Source organism: Myotis daubentonii, chromosome 10 (assembly GCF_963259705.1).
Source record: "Myotis daubentonii chromosome 10, mMyoDau2.1, whole genome shotgun sequence".
Classification (NCBI taxonomy): Eukaryota; Metazoa; Chordata; class Mammalia; order Chiroptera; family Vespertilionidae; genus Myotis; species Myotis daubentonii.
The window spans coordinates 50,490,953-50,506,847 of record NC_081849.1 but is presented as its reverse complement, the minus strand read 5'-3'; the positions used below and the strand labels follow the sequence as shown (position 1 = coordinate 50,506,847).

General features: G+C 43.0%; 1 long non-coding RNA gene across 1 annotated transcript in view; it reads left to right on the top strand.

Moving 5' to 3' along the window:
* Positions 1 to 405: 405 nt before the first annotated feature.
* Positions 406 to 15,895, top strand: part of LOC132211494 (uncharacterized) — a 160,265-nt gene continuing 144,775 nt past the window's right edge. The window contains exon 1 of the long non-coding RNA XR_009447458.1: positions 406 to 523. This is a non-coding gene — a long non-coding RNA (uncharacterized LOC132211494). The remainder of the gene's footprint in view (positions 524 to 15,895) is intronic.

The window sequence follows — 15,895 nt, the reverse complement described above, 5'->3', positions numbered from 1 at the left end:
ACTTGCTTGTGGTTACCCAGAGAATAGTTGGCTGAGACTCCAGGATTCTTGACTCCAAATTCATTGCTGTAACCACCAGACTGAAACCGGCTGCCAAAGGCTGTAATTTGGTCTTGAGGCTGTGGCCATAGTTTAGAACCACAGTAGTGAGGGAAACACACTTTAAGGAGGACCTTGAAAATCTTTCAAGGGAATTATGCTTCCTTATCTATGTTGATTATGCAACGATTGGTATAAGTGAGGGTTCTGGCCCCAACATGTTTGTGGCTTTGGGTTAGGCTGGGGTCCCTTTTAGGAAACTGGGAAGGTTTGCCTCAACCTGGAGCCCAAACTTTTAAACCAATTGTGTTGAGTTTATGATGAACAAATCAATGTATTAACATTATGCTTTTTATTTGGCAGAAGTCGTCATATGGTTTGCCATAGATATAGCAAGATGGACCAGGGAGGAGAGGATTGGAGACTTGGAGACAGAGAAAGCATACTTCTTGTGGGCCACACAGTGATCGGGAAATACCCCAAGGTGAGTGTTCTGCAGGGATTTGAATGGGTGGGTATAGATAGGCTTTGCATTGAGAAAACGATTAGTTCTTCCGGAGGCAGAGCATAGCAGAAGCGGGTTTTGTCTCTGGGCACTAGTCTGAAGTTCTGGAAGCAAACCTTAGGCATCACGGGGATTGGGCTATACTGCTTTAGGGTTAAGGCTCAAAAAATGGGTTTCAGTGGAAACATTCAAACTATTTTTTAGAGAGTAAAGCAATAAATACCATTCCATTGAAACCAGTGGTACCAGGTAATAAGAATCATCATGTTAATATAAATAATAACTATAGTGCATCTACTCTTTATTTAGTACTTACTATGGGCTGCGAGTTACGTATGCTTTTTATATTTACCTTGTTCATTCTTTACTACAGCCCTGAAATATAGGTTTTACATTTTATAAATGTGTAAACTGAGACTCAGACCCCGAGTCACAAGGATACATGGGACGGAGAAGGGATTTGAATCCAATACTCTAATCCCACTGCCCATGCTTTATGGGCAGAGTGATTGTCTCAAGTATCACAGCTCAATCATGGTTGTTGACTAACTAGTTAGTGTAATTGTCAAGGTGGACTTATCATAAAAAGATATGTATTGTGATCTTTAAATCATTCTGACCAATAATTTTTAAAGGTATCATTTGGCCTAGAAATAATTGACGTAATTGATAGAGCAGACTGATTATTAAAAGATCACAGAACTGAATGAAAGTAGGATGACTGTCCTGGTCTGACAGGTATAATTTATTTACAGATAATGTTCCCTCTCATTCTCAAAGGTATCCTGATTTGGCCAAAAAATTATATGGCACCCTCTGTATAAGAGCCTTTGAGTTCCATATTCTAAATTGGAACTGGCCACATTAACTATACCAATAGACTTAATTAGAATTGCAGGAATTGGTGTCTGACTACCTTTGAGTATAAAGGTAAAAATTATTCATCAAAAATCATTCATCATTTCTGAGGGAACGATTGTTCCACAAGTTGAAAGCTCTGTGTAGCCAAGTAGATGGTAGCAACAAAGTGACAGCAGAAGTTAAGTTCAGTTCCTTTGGTCAAATTTATCTATATCTGTGCCAGCACCACATTAATGCAGTATATAATAAGTCTTTATATCTGATGGGACAAGTTATCTCATCTTATTTTTCTTCTCCAGGAATATCTTAGCATTGACTGTTTGTTCTTTTAATATAAATTTTAGCATCACTCTGTTGAATTCCTAGAAGCAACTTGTTCAGATTTGATTGAAATTGCATTGAATTTAAGGAAAAAATTGGGGGGAGAATTGATATCTTAATGATTTGGATTCCTTCTAATCAGGAATGTGGCATTTCCATTGATTTATTAGGTCTGAATGTCTTTCAATAAAGCTTTATGGGTTTCCCCAGAAAAATCTTGCATGTCTTTTGAGAAGTAGTTAAGAGTAAAGGCTAAGAGTATGGAATCTGGCACTGGAAGGACTGGGTTTGAATCCTGCCATTTACACAATTGTGTAAACTTATGTAACCTCTCTGTGCCTCAGTTTCTTCATCTTTAAAATGGGGATAATAATTATGCTTACTTCAAAGGGCTATTGTTAATAGTAAATAAATTAATATGTAAAGCAAATAGAAACATGTCTGAGAAATGATAAAAAATATATAAGTATTTGCTGCTAGTATTACTTATCCCTAGGTTCCTTTGAAATGAAATAGAATAACTTTTTTGGTAATTACATTTTTATATTTCTGTATACAGTATAGACATGCAATTGAATTTTTACTTTTATATATTGATTTTAAATTTAATTCTGTGGTGGTCAGGTATCATTTGTTAGAAACTTCTTGATAATTACTCTATGGCCTATATTTGATCAGTTTTCATAAATATTTCATGAGTTCTTTGGAAGAATATATATTTTTAAGTTATTAGATTCAGATTTCTCTACATGTTTGTTAAATCAAATTTATGAATTATGTTATCCAAATCATCTCTTTTAATAAGTATGTTGGTTTCACTAGATCAGTGGATAAAATTGAGTTAGTAATATAGTAGATCTCTAAATAGTTTAAAATTTTTTAAATGCCTAGTGTAAATTATACAACCACAATGAGGCTTCTCAGCTAGATAAAACATTAAGTTCCTTTCCTTTTTACTGGGATTAGATCAAGTCCTTATGCTCAGAGTGGCAGTTATTCATATTTCTGATTAAAAAAAATAAAGTTATTGCACAACAAAGTGCAACTATATCTCTACTAGTTCTTTTTTCCTTTTCATCTTTTAGTCCTATCAAAAATGGAAAGAGGTGTGTCTAAATTCCCCACTCAGAGAAAGGATTTGTCCATTTCTCTCTATGGTTCTATCAACTTTAGATTTATATCATTTGAAGCTATTTTATTAGTTACTAGAGGCCCGGTGCACAGATTTGTGCACTGGTGGGGCCCCTCAGCCTGGCCTGCACCCTCTCGCAATCTTGGACCCCTAAGGGGATATAGTAGTGCATGAAGTGGCAGGTGGCAGGGGAGGAGCCCAGGCCAGGTGACACTCCTGCTTTTCCTGCTCATCCTGGCCCCACTGCGCCTGCTGCCACTGCAGTTCAGTAGCACGCTTCTGTGGAGGCGGGAGAGGCTCGCACCACCGCAGCTGCGCTTGCCAGCCATGAGCCCAGCGTCTGGTGTCCGTCAGTCAGCTGAGCGGTGCTCCTGCTGTGGGAGTGCACTGACCACCAGGGGGCAGCTCCTGTGTTGAGCATCTGCCCCCTGGTGGTCAGTGTGCATCATAGCAACCAGTCAAATGGTTGATTGGTTGTTTAGGCTTTTATATATATAGACTAGAGGCCTGGTGCACAAAAATTTGTGCGCGAGGGGGGGGGGCGAGGGGGGTTCCTCAGCCCGGCCTGTGCCCTCTTGCAGTCTGGGACCCCTCGGGAGATAACGACCTGCTGGCTTAGGCCTGCTCCCGGGTGGCAGAGGGCAGGCCCAATCCCTAGGTGCAGCCCCTGGTCGGGCTCAGAGCAGGGCCGATTGGGGAGTTGGGGCGCCTTCCCCTGTCATGCACAGAGCAGGGCAGATTGGGAGGTTGCAATGCCACCCTCAGTCACACTCAGGGTAGGGCCGATTGGGGGGGTTGGGGCACTGCCCCCTGTCACACTCAAGGCAGGGTCGATGGGGAGGTTGCGGCGCCACCCCCTGTCACGCACACAGCAGGGCCCATCAGGGGGGTTGGGGCTCCATACCCTGTCATGCACAGAGCAGGGTCAATCGGGGGGTTGGGGAACTCCCCCCTGTCATGCACAGAGTAGGGCCGATCAGGGGGTTGAGGCGCTCCCCCCCTCCCGTCACTCACAGAGTAGGGCCGATAGGGGAGTTGGGGCACCACCCCCTGTCACACTCAGGGCAGAGCGGATCAGGGGGTTGGGGCGCCACCCTCTATCACCCACTGAGCAGGGCCGATCAGGGGGTTGGGGCGCCGCCACTCTCACACTCAGGGCAGGGCCTATGGGGAAGTTATGGCTCTACCCCGTCACACACAGAGCAGGGCCTGTGGGGTGGGGGGGTTGGGGCGCCACACCCTGTCACACACAGAGCCGCAGGGCGATCAGGGGGTTGGGGAGCTCCCCCCTATCAGGCACAGAGCAGGGCTGATCAGGGGGTTGGGGCGCCTTCCCCTGTCACGAACAGAGCAGGGCGGATAAGGAGGTTGTGGCCCCGCCCCCTGTCACACACAGAGCCGCAGGGCGATCAGGGGGTTTGGGCGCTGCCCCCTGTCACGCTGATCCCGGTGCTGGGAGGCCTCGTGGCTCCACTGATCCTGGTGCTGGGAGGCCTCTCAGTTCCGCTGATCCCGGTGCTGGGAGGCATATTACCCTTTTACTATATAGGATGAGGCCTGGTGCACGGGTGGGGGCCGGCTGGTTTGCCCTGAAGGGTGTCCTGGATCAGGGTAGGGGTCCTCACTGGGGTGCCTGGCCAGCCTGGGTGAGGGGATGATGGCTGTTTGCAGCTGGTCACACACCCTTCAGGGTGGGGGGCCCCACTGGGGTGCCTGGCCAGTCTGGGTGAGGGGCTGAGGGCTGTTTTCAGGCTGACTGAAGCTCCCAACCGCTCCTTTTTTTCTTTTTTCTTTTTTAATTCTGGGCCAGCTTTAGCTCTGAGGCTCCAGCTCTTAGGCCTCCGTTGCTGAAAGCAGGTATCTGGTTTGTTTGTGTTCTATAATCGAAAGAATGTATAACTCCAGCTCTGAGATCCCGGGCTCGCTGAAAGCAGGTTTCTGGGGTTTTGTTTAGCTTCTATATTTGTTACAATGTTTCTTAAACTGCAGGCTCAGAGGCCGGCAAGGCAGGTGGGGAATGTTGGAGTCCTCCGTCACTGAAGCAAGCAAGCCTCATGTTAGTTTCAAGCTGCCTGGCTGTCGGCCGCCATCTTGGCTGGCAGTTAATTTGCATATCGCCCTGATTAGCCAATGGGAAGGGTAGCGGTTGTACGCTAATTACCATGTTTCTCTTTTATTAAATAGGATATGCATTTTTAGAACTGTTATATCTTCCTTGGGAGTTGAAACTTTTGTCATTATGTTGGGATGCTCTCTAGCCATAAGAATGTGTTGTTGTTTTTTTGTCTCAAACTCTATCTTATTCTCTATTATTATGACTATTCCAACTCTTTTAATTAGTATTTGCATAGTGAAACATCATTTTCTTTTTCTTATACTTTCATTTTACGTTGTTCCATGTCGTTAGGTATGTTTTTATTGTACTGCTTATAAGTAACATAGAGTTGGATTTTATGTATTTTTAAATATTTTTACTGATTTCAGAGAAGGGAGAGGGAGAGAAAGATAGAAATATCAATGATGAGAGAGAATCATTGATTGGCTGCCTCCTGCTCGCCCCCTACTGGGGATCGAGCCTGCAACCCAGGCATGTGCCCTGATTAGGAATCCAACCCAAAACCATTCGGTGCAGGAAACAATGCCCAACCAACTCAGGAGATGACATCCAACCAACTGAACCACATTGGCGAGGGCCTACCAACCATTTTTTTCTTTCTTTATTGATTAAGGTATTACATATGTGTCTTTATCTCCCCCATTGTACACCCTCTCCCCCCGCACATGCCCTCACTTCCCTGGTGTCTGTGTCCACTACCAACCATTTTTAATGAAATTGCTGTATTGTTAGAAGTGGGTCAGAGACAGCTACACTGATGCAACTAGACACAGCTACCAGGCCTCTGCTAGATGGAATGGTACCTTTGTGCAAATTAGAAAAGAGCGGCCCCTTCAGGAGGATATGGGGTATTTGATTTAGTGAGCAGAGAACATGGCGTGGAGAGAGGGGCTCTGGGTGGGTTTTAGTCACTTTGTTGCAACCTTAGCTGGGTGCTTTCCACCAATCAGAGCACCCCTGAAATGGTAAGACCTTTGGCGGCAGGGCTCAGTGTCAGGACCCGAGGCTGGGGGAGGGAGTCCAAAAGGGCTTTAGGACAACAGAGACTCTTCATGTTGTGCATTAGGGAAAGCCCATTGTGCTTTAGGAAACACCAGCTTGTTGATAAGCTGGTCTCTTCAACCACACTTGTACACAGAGACTCTGCCCCATTTCTGGGTCACTGTCTAACATAGAGACAACTTATGGGTCCTGTCTCCTAGGAACTGCATATGAATTTAACCTTTACTTCTTTTTACACGCTCTCTTTCTTAGAGGGCATGTGTTCACATAAGAACAAATTATTATTGTTGAAAAACATCCACGTGGTTTAACCATTTGAATCAATAAAGAAATGAAAGGACTGTACATTAGAGATGTTCAGCATTTTTTATTATGTAAAATATGTACATCAAGCATTCCTGGCCATCCAAGTGGGTGCTTAGATACTAACCAAACCCAGAGAAAAGACAGGCATTGAGATTTTATACTGAGCCTTTTATTTTTTTTTAGTGGGTGTCCACTATGTGCCCAGGACTAGGCTGGCACCAATCATTGTATTTACAAAGGTACAAAGGGAGTATTAGCAAAATGTGAACATGGCAATCCCTGGGCCCTGAAGCCGGGAGTGTTGCACTCCATTGAATCACACATAGCATCCTCTGATTTCACTTGGGATCCATCAGCCTAAATAACCTAATTGAGTGTCATAATTGATTTGGGAGACTCATTTCCTTCCCTGGAAATCATTAAAGGTGGCCATGGCTTGCTTGAAGCAGCACTTTCTCTAATGGAATCCCCTGGACTAGTTTATGAGGAAGAAAGGCCCTGTCAGCAGGTGGCTGCTGAGCCCTGCTGTCCGGAGGCTTGCCCAGACCTCCCCTCTCCACAAAGGCAGCCAGTAGCTCCTCAGGCCTCCCCATAGGGCGCCTTTCAGAGTGCACAAAAAGGGCATATTGCCATTCCTAGTAGAAGCAGCCACCCTGGGCAAAGGGCTGGCCATTGACGGTCCTCTTGGCCATCACCCCAATTAGTGAGACACATTGGTTGCCACTAAAGAATTTTCAGCAGGAAACTCTTTTGTGAGTGGCTCGACTTCTCCCTTGTTTGAAATACCTAGATATTGTGACTTCTTTTTCGAAGCCAAAGTTAAATTCCTAATTAAATCCTTACCTTTGAGGTTTTCCAGCCAACTGAGAAAACCCACTTGGGGTGTGGCCCTAAAGAATTTGCAGTTCCTTGTTTGATTACAGCAGTGAGTGGGGAAGCTGGGAGCTCCCCTCTCACAAGAGATGGGACTCAAGAGAGATGGTTCTCCTTTCCCTAGATTTTGATCCCTCTTGTACTTAGTTTAGGGTAGATATAGCCTGAGCCAAAATATGAAAGAGTGGCATCAAAGCCTCATAAAAATGCTAACATATAGGGTCACACAAACGGAAAGATGTCTGAGATTTAGTTTTGTGACGTTCATTCATCTCAGCAAGTACCTTTTTCCTAAGATGAATCTCTGTCTGCAGTGGAAATTTCCATTTGAAATACAGCCCCTACAAGTATAAGCCAACCCCAATTTAGAATCATCTCCATGGCCCTGAGATAGCTTCAAGTCTATAAGTGACATTTCTAAAGTCATCTAAGGAAAAATGTTCCTGTCATTGGTGAGATGGAAAGGTTGCTCTAACCTGCTTTTGGTTTAACCATTCTCGCTATTCTTCCATGCATCCAATTTAAATTTTCTTCCTGCCATTTAACTTTCTTGTCTCTGTGGAGATGAATAACAGATGTTTCATATTTTTCAGGACTTAAAGACAATATTTCTTTAAGGTATATAATCACAATTTTATACTGTGGACTGCATATTTTTGTAGTCACAGCTACAGCCCAATTTATAAATTCACCCAACTTATAAATAAGCCCAACTTATATATTTTATATTTTTTAAAATTTATTTTTATATGTAATATATTTATAACATGTGCATTCCTCATCTGGGCTACATCAGCCCCAACAGTTGAAGAACGTGTATGTTAAAAGTGCTAAAGTATAGCATTCTGTTCATCCCATTCTCACAGATTTTATGGGATTCAGGGGTTATTTTTTCCAATTCACCTAACATCACTAACTAAATAAATATAGATTATTTTTGATGTATAAAGATAGATTTCTAAACACTAATCCTGCACTTAGATGAAAGAATCCTGCTTTTATTTTACTAAGTCTAAACTGACTCTTGAAGACTAAAGAAAGCATAATTTTTCATGGAAGCTGCTGAAATGCAAAATTAATTAGGCCAGGGGAGGATGGACATGGGGATTAAACTGTCATGCTAGGATTTGGATGGTCAGTGACAGACCAGGTGGGCTCGGGAAGTCAGGATGGGTTTGGGGGTTGATGTGTTCAGTATATCAGAAGCAGCAAGAGGGAATTTGGTGGAAGCAGTGATGGTCAGGCAAGGGAGTGAAGCTTGGAGAAATGAGCCAAGCTGGGAGAGAAGAATGCTTAGGCAGTAGGAATGGGCTACTTTGGTTAAAGGAGTGGCGACTAGGAGGTTTGGGAAACCAAAGGCCAGGAGCTGAGACTCTTGACCCATCTTTTTGCATCGTAAAACCCTTTTGTCATCTTATTCTTCATCATGTTGAAATTTCTTTTTTCCTCTTGATGATCATATGAGTTATTATTCATGAGCAGAGACTCTGGCTTCCCCTATGATCTGGTTCTTGACTATGTCTATGGTTTTTTCTCTCAAGTCCACCTAACATGAATTCCATTTGATATTCCAGAAAGACCTCCTCAATTATTATCTTACTAGGGGCCCGGTGCACGAAATTGGTGCACTGGGTGTGTGTGGGGAGGGGAGTGTCCCTCAGTCCAGCCTGCCCCCTCTCACATACTGGGAGCCCTCAGGCGTTGACCCCCATCACCCTCCAATCGCAGGATTGGCCCCTTGCCCAGGCCTGACGCCTCTGACAGAGGTGTCAGGCTTGGACAGGGGACCCCCATCTCCCCCCGATCACTGGCTCTGGCCCCCGCTCAGGCCTGAGGCCTCTGGCCCAGGAATCATGCCTGGGCAGGGGACCCCCATCTCCCTCTGATCGCTTGCTCCACCCCCCGCCCAAGCCTGACGCCTCTGACCCAGGCTTCAGGCCTGGGCAAGGGGACCATCATATCCCCCCAATCCCCGGCTCCGCCCCCCGCCCAGGCCTGATGCCTCGGCCAGAGGAGTTGACCCTCATCACCCTCCGATCACCAATCACCGGATTGGCCCCTTGACCAGGCCTGAGGCCTCCGACAGAGGTGTCAGGCCTGGGCAGGGGACCCCCAGCTCCCCGCGGTTGCAGGCTCCGCCCTTGCCCAGGCCTAATGCCTCTGGCCTAGGCGTCCGGCCCGGGCAGCGGGGACCCGCAGCGGCAGCGGCCCCGCGATCGTGGGCTCCGCTTTAGGCCCAGGCAAGGGACCCCTAGCTCCTGGGACTGCCAGCTTCGACCGTGTCCAGCTCCCATCGCTGGCTCCACCCCTACTTCCTGCTATCACTGGCCAGGGCGGCAAAGGTGCCTGATTCTCCGATCATGGCTGGGGGGCAGGGCAAAGGCGGCCCCAGGGCCGCCTTTGCCCTGCCCCCCAGCTCTTAGCCGCCCCCTGGGTTTCTGATCACTGTCAGTGGCAGGGGGCTTCTTCCTGCTTTCCCTTTCGCCTCCCTGCATTGTGCCTACATATGCAAATTAGCCGACATCTTGTTGGCAGTTAACTGCCAATCATAGTTGGCAGTTAATTTGCATATAGCCCTGATTAGCCAATGAAAAGGGTATCGTTGTACGCCAATTACCATTTTTCTCTTTTATTAGATAGGATACTTATTTTAAGTAACAATATCTTATCTTTGAAAAAAATATCATCTGCCATTTTAATAAGGCATGGAAAATTATATGTATATAAAATAGTTTTTAAAATAGGATTCTTAAAGGAAGAGCCTAACACCTTTTCCAGTGTGGAATTTTACGTTCTCTTGATTCCTGGTTTATTACCACTGTGGCCACAGAGGTGACATTTCCTTCGAGGTTTAGGAAATTTATGGCAATACTAATAAAAACCAATTCTTGACTTGCCACCCACATGCTGCTTGATGCTGTTCTTCTGATGGACCTGGAGACTGTGGCATCTTAGATTCCTGATTTTGCTGTTATTCATCCCACCCACCTTTCATTTTTCTCCATGAGTAACTGCTTTCCTCTCAGTCCTAGTAACCCAGAGGCATTGAAGTCCAAAGGCAACACTCAAATGGAAACATAAACCCTAGAACCTCACACCTGAACACACCGTAGAGGCAAACTTACTGCCAGACTAACTCTGGGAAGCAGTTGCTATCAAATTGCATAGATGAGAATAGCTTTATACCAAAAAATTAAAAACAGGTCATTCCCTAAAAAACAGAGAAAACAAACAAAGCAGAAATTTATGTATTTTGAAATGATTATAGCTGTCAGGCCAGTTTTATACATGGTGAGAATATTACATCTTATTTGTAGTTTTGAGTGTGTGTGTAGTTCTGAGTGTATGAGTCCTTCCATTTTTTTTTATTTAGAAAACAGTGGTTTTCATTGGAATTCTAAGTAATACCTTTCAGAACAACCCTACAGTGTTGTTATTGTTACAATTGTTGTTTTTCTTCAGTATTTGAAATCTTTCTATCCTTTCATGGGAAAAGTCCTGAACTCAGTCTCCCCAAATGGCTGTGCCTCCTGACAACGGATCAGCACAACCCAGTCAGATGTGGGACTTGCCGGCAAGGTGTCTCCCTCACTGCCTGCAGAGCTTGCCTAGGAGGTTGTAATCTTCTCACCAGCTTGGCAGTAATGTAACATGCCAGGCCAGTGAGGACTTTCTGACAGCTGGTGAATGAGGACTGCACGGAGTCTTGTGTAGCAGAGTGTTCCACCGTTTGTTTTGTGGATCCTTAGTTTTGCATGATGACCATAGGAAAAATATTTTTGTGGTCCAGTCAGTTATGGAAACCTCTGCCTTTGAGCTGTTTATAGATTCACAATGCACATTAGCATGAACATGTTCGAGACTCCCTGTGCTTACAAAAAACTCTTTGTTTAGTTTAGTGATTTCCAAATTTGTTTGACCACAGAATATTTTTTTTTTGGAAATATTAGTAATATTTCATGGAACTGCCAGGTTACAGAAAACACACAGGATGGACCGTGTTAGGAAGATGGATCAGATACATAATGGAAAAAAGGATGGATTTGGAGTCACAGTTCTATGTTCAAATCTATCTGCTGTTTACTAAAAATACAAACAAACAAACAAACAACTCAAAACACACACACACATGTGCACACAAAACCCCCAACAATTTTAAATTTAGATCTCCAAACCTTTTTCATCTTTGGTCTCCTCATCTGAAAATTGGAAATAGGAATACTATTTACTACACACAGTGCTGGTGGCATCAAAGCAGGCAGTTGTGAGAGGACACAGGATTAGTACTTGGTACAATTTTAGTTGAATCTGACTCTTCTTAAGGAATGAACACTGGGGCTAAATGGTACAATGGAATATATGGCACAGAGTGATCTGCAGAAGCTCCACTTACATGTGTGCTCTTGGTATTGCCTTTATGCAGGGTAGAGCTGGATGTAATTAAAAAGGATATGGGTAGCCCTGGCTGGGTGACTCAGTCGGTTAGAGCAGTATTCCATACAACAAAAGGTTGCAGGTGTGATTCCTGGTCAGGGCATATACCTAGGCTGTGGGTTCTGTCTGGTCAGGGACCATACGAGAGGCAACTAATTGATTTCTCTCTCTCACAGTAGTCTCTCTCTCTCTCTCTCTCTCTCTCTCTCTCTCTCTCTCTCTCTCTCTCCTGTTCCCCCATTTCTCTCTCTAAAAACATTTTTTTTGGTGAAGATTTACACCACTCCTCTCTGTTTTACACGGAGGCTGTGTCTGTGGGTTGTGGAGATTCACGGGATTAGTCCATTGCTCATGTTCAAGTCCACCTAGAACTGCATGCTACAAAGATGAGAAGGAGCTGGATTTCTGCATCTGACTCAGCAGAGAATGGAGGTTCCTTCTTGTGTTTAAGAAAAAGGATATGGGCATTTCTATGGCACCAAGTTGGTTGAGATTGGCCATCTTACATTACAAAAGATAAAACTAACTGCTCTCACAATACTGTACCAACTGTATGTTTCACTAAAGGCCAGAAAGATGATTGAGTGTGGAGATTTGGTGGCCTCTTTCCTCAGGAGAAAACTCACAGCTTTGTTTGTGATAATTTTATTGTATAACCAAGCAGCTACCATTGACCAGAAAATCTTTTTATTTTATTTTATTTTTTATTTATTTATTTATTATTTTTATTTTTTTTTAGAATTAGAACTCAGTTTATTTATTTTATTTTTTATTTTTTAAACAGATTTTATTAATTTTTTACAGAGAGGAAGGGAGAGGGATAGAGAGTTAGAAACATCGATGAGAGAGAAACATTGATCCAGCTGCCTCCTGCACACTCCCTATTGGGGATGTGCCCACAACCAAGGTACATGCCCTTGACCTGAATCAAACCTGGGACCCTTGAGTCCGCAGGCTGATGCTCTATCCACTGAGCCAAACCGGTTAGGGCGAAAATCTTTTTTCTTTTTTTTTAAATGATTTTGTGACTTTTTCATAGTTTGGAGAATATTTTTATCTGAATATTTTGTTGTCCTTCAAAAAATTATCTTAGTTTTCTAACCTCTAATTTATTTTTTTTTAATTTTAAAATTTAACTTTTATTATTTTTTTTTTATTAAAGCATTGGTTGAGTTATTTAATATATTTTTTTTATTATTAGTTAAGGTATTACAAATGTCCTCATCCCCCCCATTACCCCCAACCTATCCCCCTCCCCCCACCCCCCGGCACACTCATGCTCCCATCCCCCTGTTGTCCATGTCCATTGGTTTGGCTTATATACATGTATACAAGTCCTTCGGTTGATCTCTTCCCCTTACCCCCGCCCTCCCCTACTTTCCTTCTGGGGATTGATAGTCTGATTGCTGTTTCTCAGTCTTTGGGTCTGTCCCTTTTCATCAGTCTATGTTGTTCTCTATAATCCACAAATGAGTGAGATCATGTGGTATTTATCTTTCTCTGACTGGCTTATTTCACTTAGCATAATGCTCTCCAGTTCCATCCATGCTGTTGCAAAAGGCAAGAGTTCCTTTTTTTTTACCGCAGCATAGTATTCCATTGTGTATATGTACCACAGTTTTCTAATCCAGTCATCTGCTGATGGGCACTTAGGCTGTTTCCAAATCTTAGCTATGGTGAATTGTGCTGCTATGAACATAGAGGTGCATATATCCTTTCTGATTGGCGTTTCTGGTTTCTTGGGATATATTCCTAGTAGTGGGATCACTGGGTCAAATGGGAGTTCCATTTTTAGTTTTTTGAGGAAACTCCATACTGTTCTCCACAGTGGCTGCACCAGTCTGCATTCCCACCAGCAGTGCAGAAGGGTTCCTTTTTCTCCACATCCTCTCCAACACTTGTTGTTTGTTGATTTGTTGATGATAGCCATTCTGACAGGTGTCAGATGATAACGCATTGTCATTTTGATTTGCATCTCTCGGATGATTAGTGACTTTGAGCATGTTTTCACATGTCTTTCAGCCTTCTGTATGTCCTCTTTCGAAAAGTGTCTATCTAGGTCCGTTGCCCATTTTTTTATTGGATTGTTTATCTTCCTTTTGTTAAGTTTCATGAGATCCCTGTAAATGTTGGAAATTAAACCCTTATCGGTGGTATCATTGGCAAATATGTTCTCCCATGTAGTGGGTCTTCTTGTTGTTTTGTTGATGGTTTCCTTTGCTGTGCAAAAGCTTTTTATTTTGATGTAGTCCCATTTGTTTATTTTCTCTTTAGTTTCCATTGCCCTAGGAGCATTATCAGAGAAGAAATTCCTTCGGCATATGTTTGCGATTTCGCTGCCTGTGGATTCCTCTAGTATTTTTATGGTTTCCCGTCTTACGTTTAAGTCTTTTATCCATTTTCTAATCTCTAATTTAAATAAAAACATTAGTTAACAAGCTGTCTCTACACTATAACATATGGATACATGAGTCCATTGTTAGATCTCTCTACTAAAAATCAATTCACCTTCATTAACGGATGCTTTAATTAGAAGTCCTCAAAGAGCCTCACAAATGAATTATGGTAAACGTGAAGCTGCACTGCCCAGAGCCTCCCTTGAGATGTGCTGCTCTCCAACATTGAGGAGGGCCACCAGCAGAGTCTTCAGTTCTCAGCCCCTGAAGAGCCCACCTCAGCTGCTGAGACGCATCTTTATGGAGGTTAGACCCCTTTAAGATTTTTCCACATCCAATGACTGATCCAGGCAGGGCTAATAAAACTCACCATTTTGGTGCCTAATGTAGGACCACTCTGAGGGCCAATATGAGTTTTAGTGCCCCCATTGGATAGGCCAAGGCTTTATCGGGCCTGAATTATAATTCTACCCGCAGTGTTCTGCAAAAAAACTGACAGGCAAAAATAATTGCAGTTGAACTCTGCTCAATCCTACTTCCTTCACCTTCTTTCCACAGGCAGAGATTCCCACAATCTCAGCATCTGCTTTTGGATAAGCCAATCTGTGCCAGAAGTTGGCACTTCTCTGTATCTCCTAAGTATCTGTTTGGTATTTCATGAATACAGCATTCACTCTCTAACTTGATTATTATCTCTTTGTGGGTTAGAAATATATAGAGACTTCTACATATATGCCACAGTTTTTATTGCTGTGCCATAGACATGGAAGATAGCTGTTAAGTATATTATGAATGTAATGATATGTATTTTATGCAGATGGATAGCATACTTCCATTGTAGAGAGACTTCTGTACTGATCAAATGGTCACAAATTAAGAGAGCCCTGTTAGAACTCTGGAAATTCTGTCAGTCCTGTTCAATCTTTTTAGTGGCTCGCTTAATGTCCACTTACTTACTCTGTGGAAATTTCCAGTCTGAGGTTCTCTCTTCCTTTCCGTTTCCTTTCCTTTCTGTGTCCAGAGTTAATACTGATGTCCAGAATTCTTCCACCTATATCCTTTCACATTCTTCTATGATAGCTGAAATTATATATTTTTTTATGAATTGTTATTCACAGCAACCTTCTTGACTAATGCATTCAAAAATTGTGAATGCCATTTCCCCCATAAATAGACCCATTTAGACAAATAACTGCTAAGCATTTTTTTCCTGTGAATATGTAAATAGGTTAAAAATGAAGATGCGGGCAGTGTTGTGTGAATATTATTCCAACATTACACTTAAGATCCTTTCAGCACCATTTGCTAACATTTTGTACTCCTAGCCAAAGTGCCAAAAATTGCTCTCTCCTCATGCAATTTTCAAAAATTTCGCTGGCACAAAATGAAGTAAAATCTCTATCTGCAGGAGAGAGCAAACTTCATTTAGCATGTTTTACAAAGTGCTAAATAGGTTTTCTATTTTGGGAGCGGAGTGGCAGGATGTGTGCTTCCTGCTATCCTGATCAAACATTGGCAATGCTGTTCCCCACGAAGTGCACATTCCAGGTTGTCTTTGGATATATTAACATAATACTTGTTATTTTATTCAAAAGAAAAGGAAAAAATTACAGTGTGTTCAAGGAATGTGATGTCAGTATTGGAAGGTATTTTTCCTTGTCTTTAATTTTTTTATGATTTAAAATAAAATAATGATTATGGTCCCAGTGAGAGGCTTTTGTATTCAACTGGTTTCAAAGTTGGAGCTCTTATTTTCTATTTTCTAGTGCATCAATGGAAAAATAAAAAGTGTCATGGTCTCACTGCTGAGAAATGTATGACCCTGGATCACTAGCATTATTTCAAGTAGTCCATCATAACTGCCTGAATGAAAGCATACTTGACTAAATAGTCACTGAATATATTTTCTA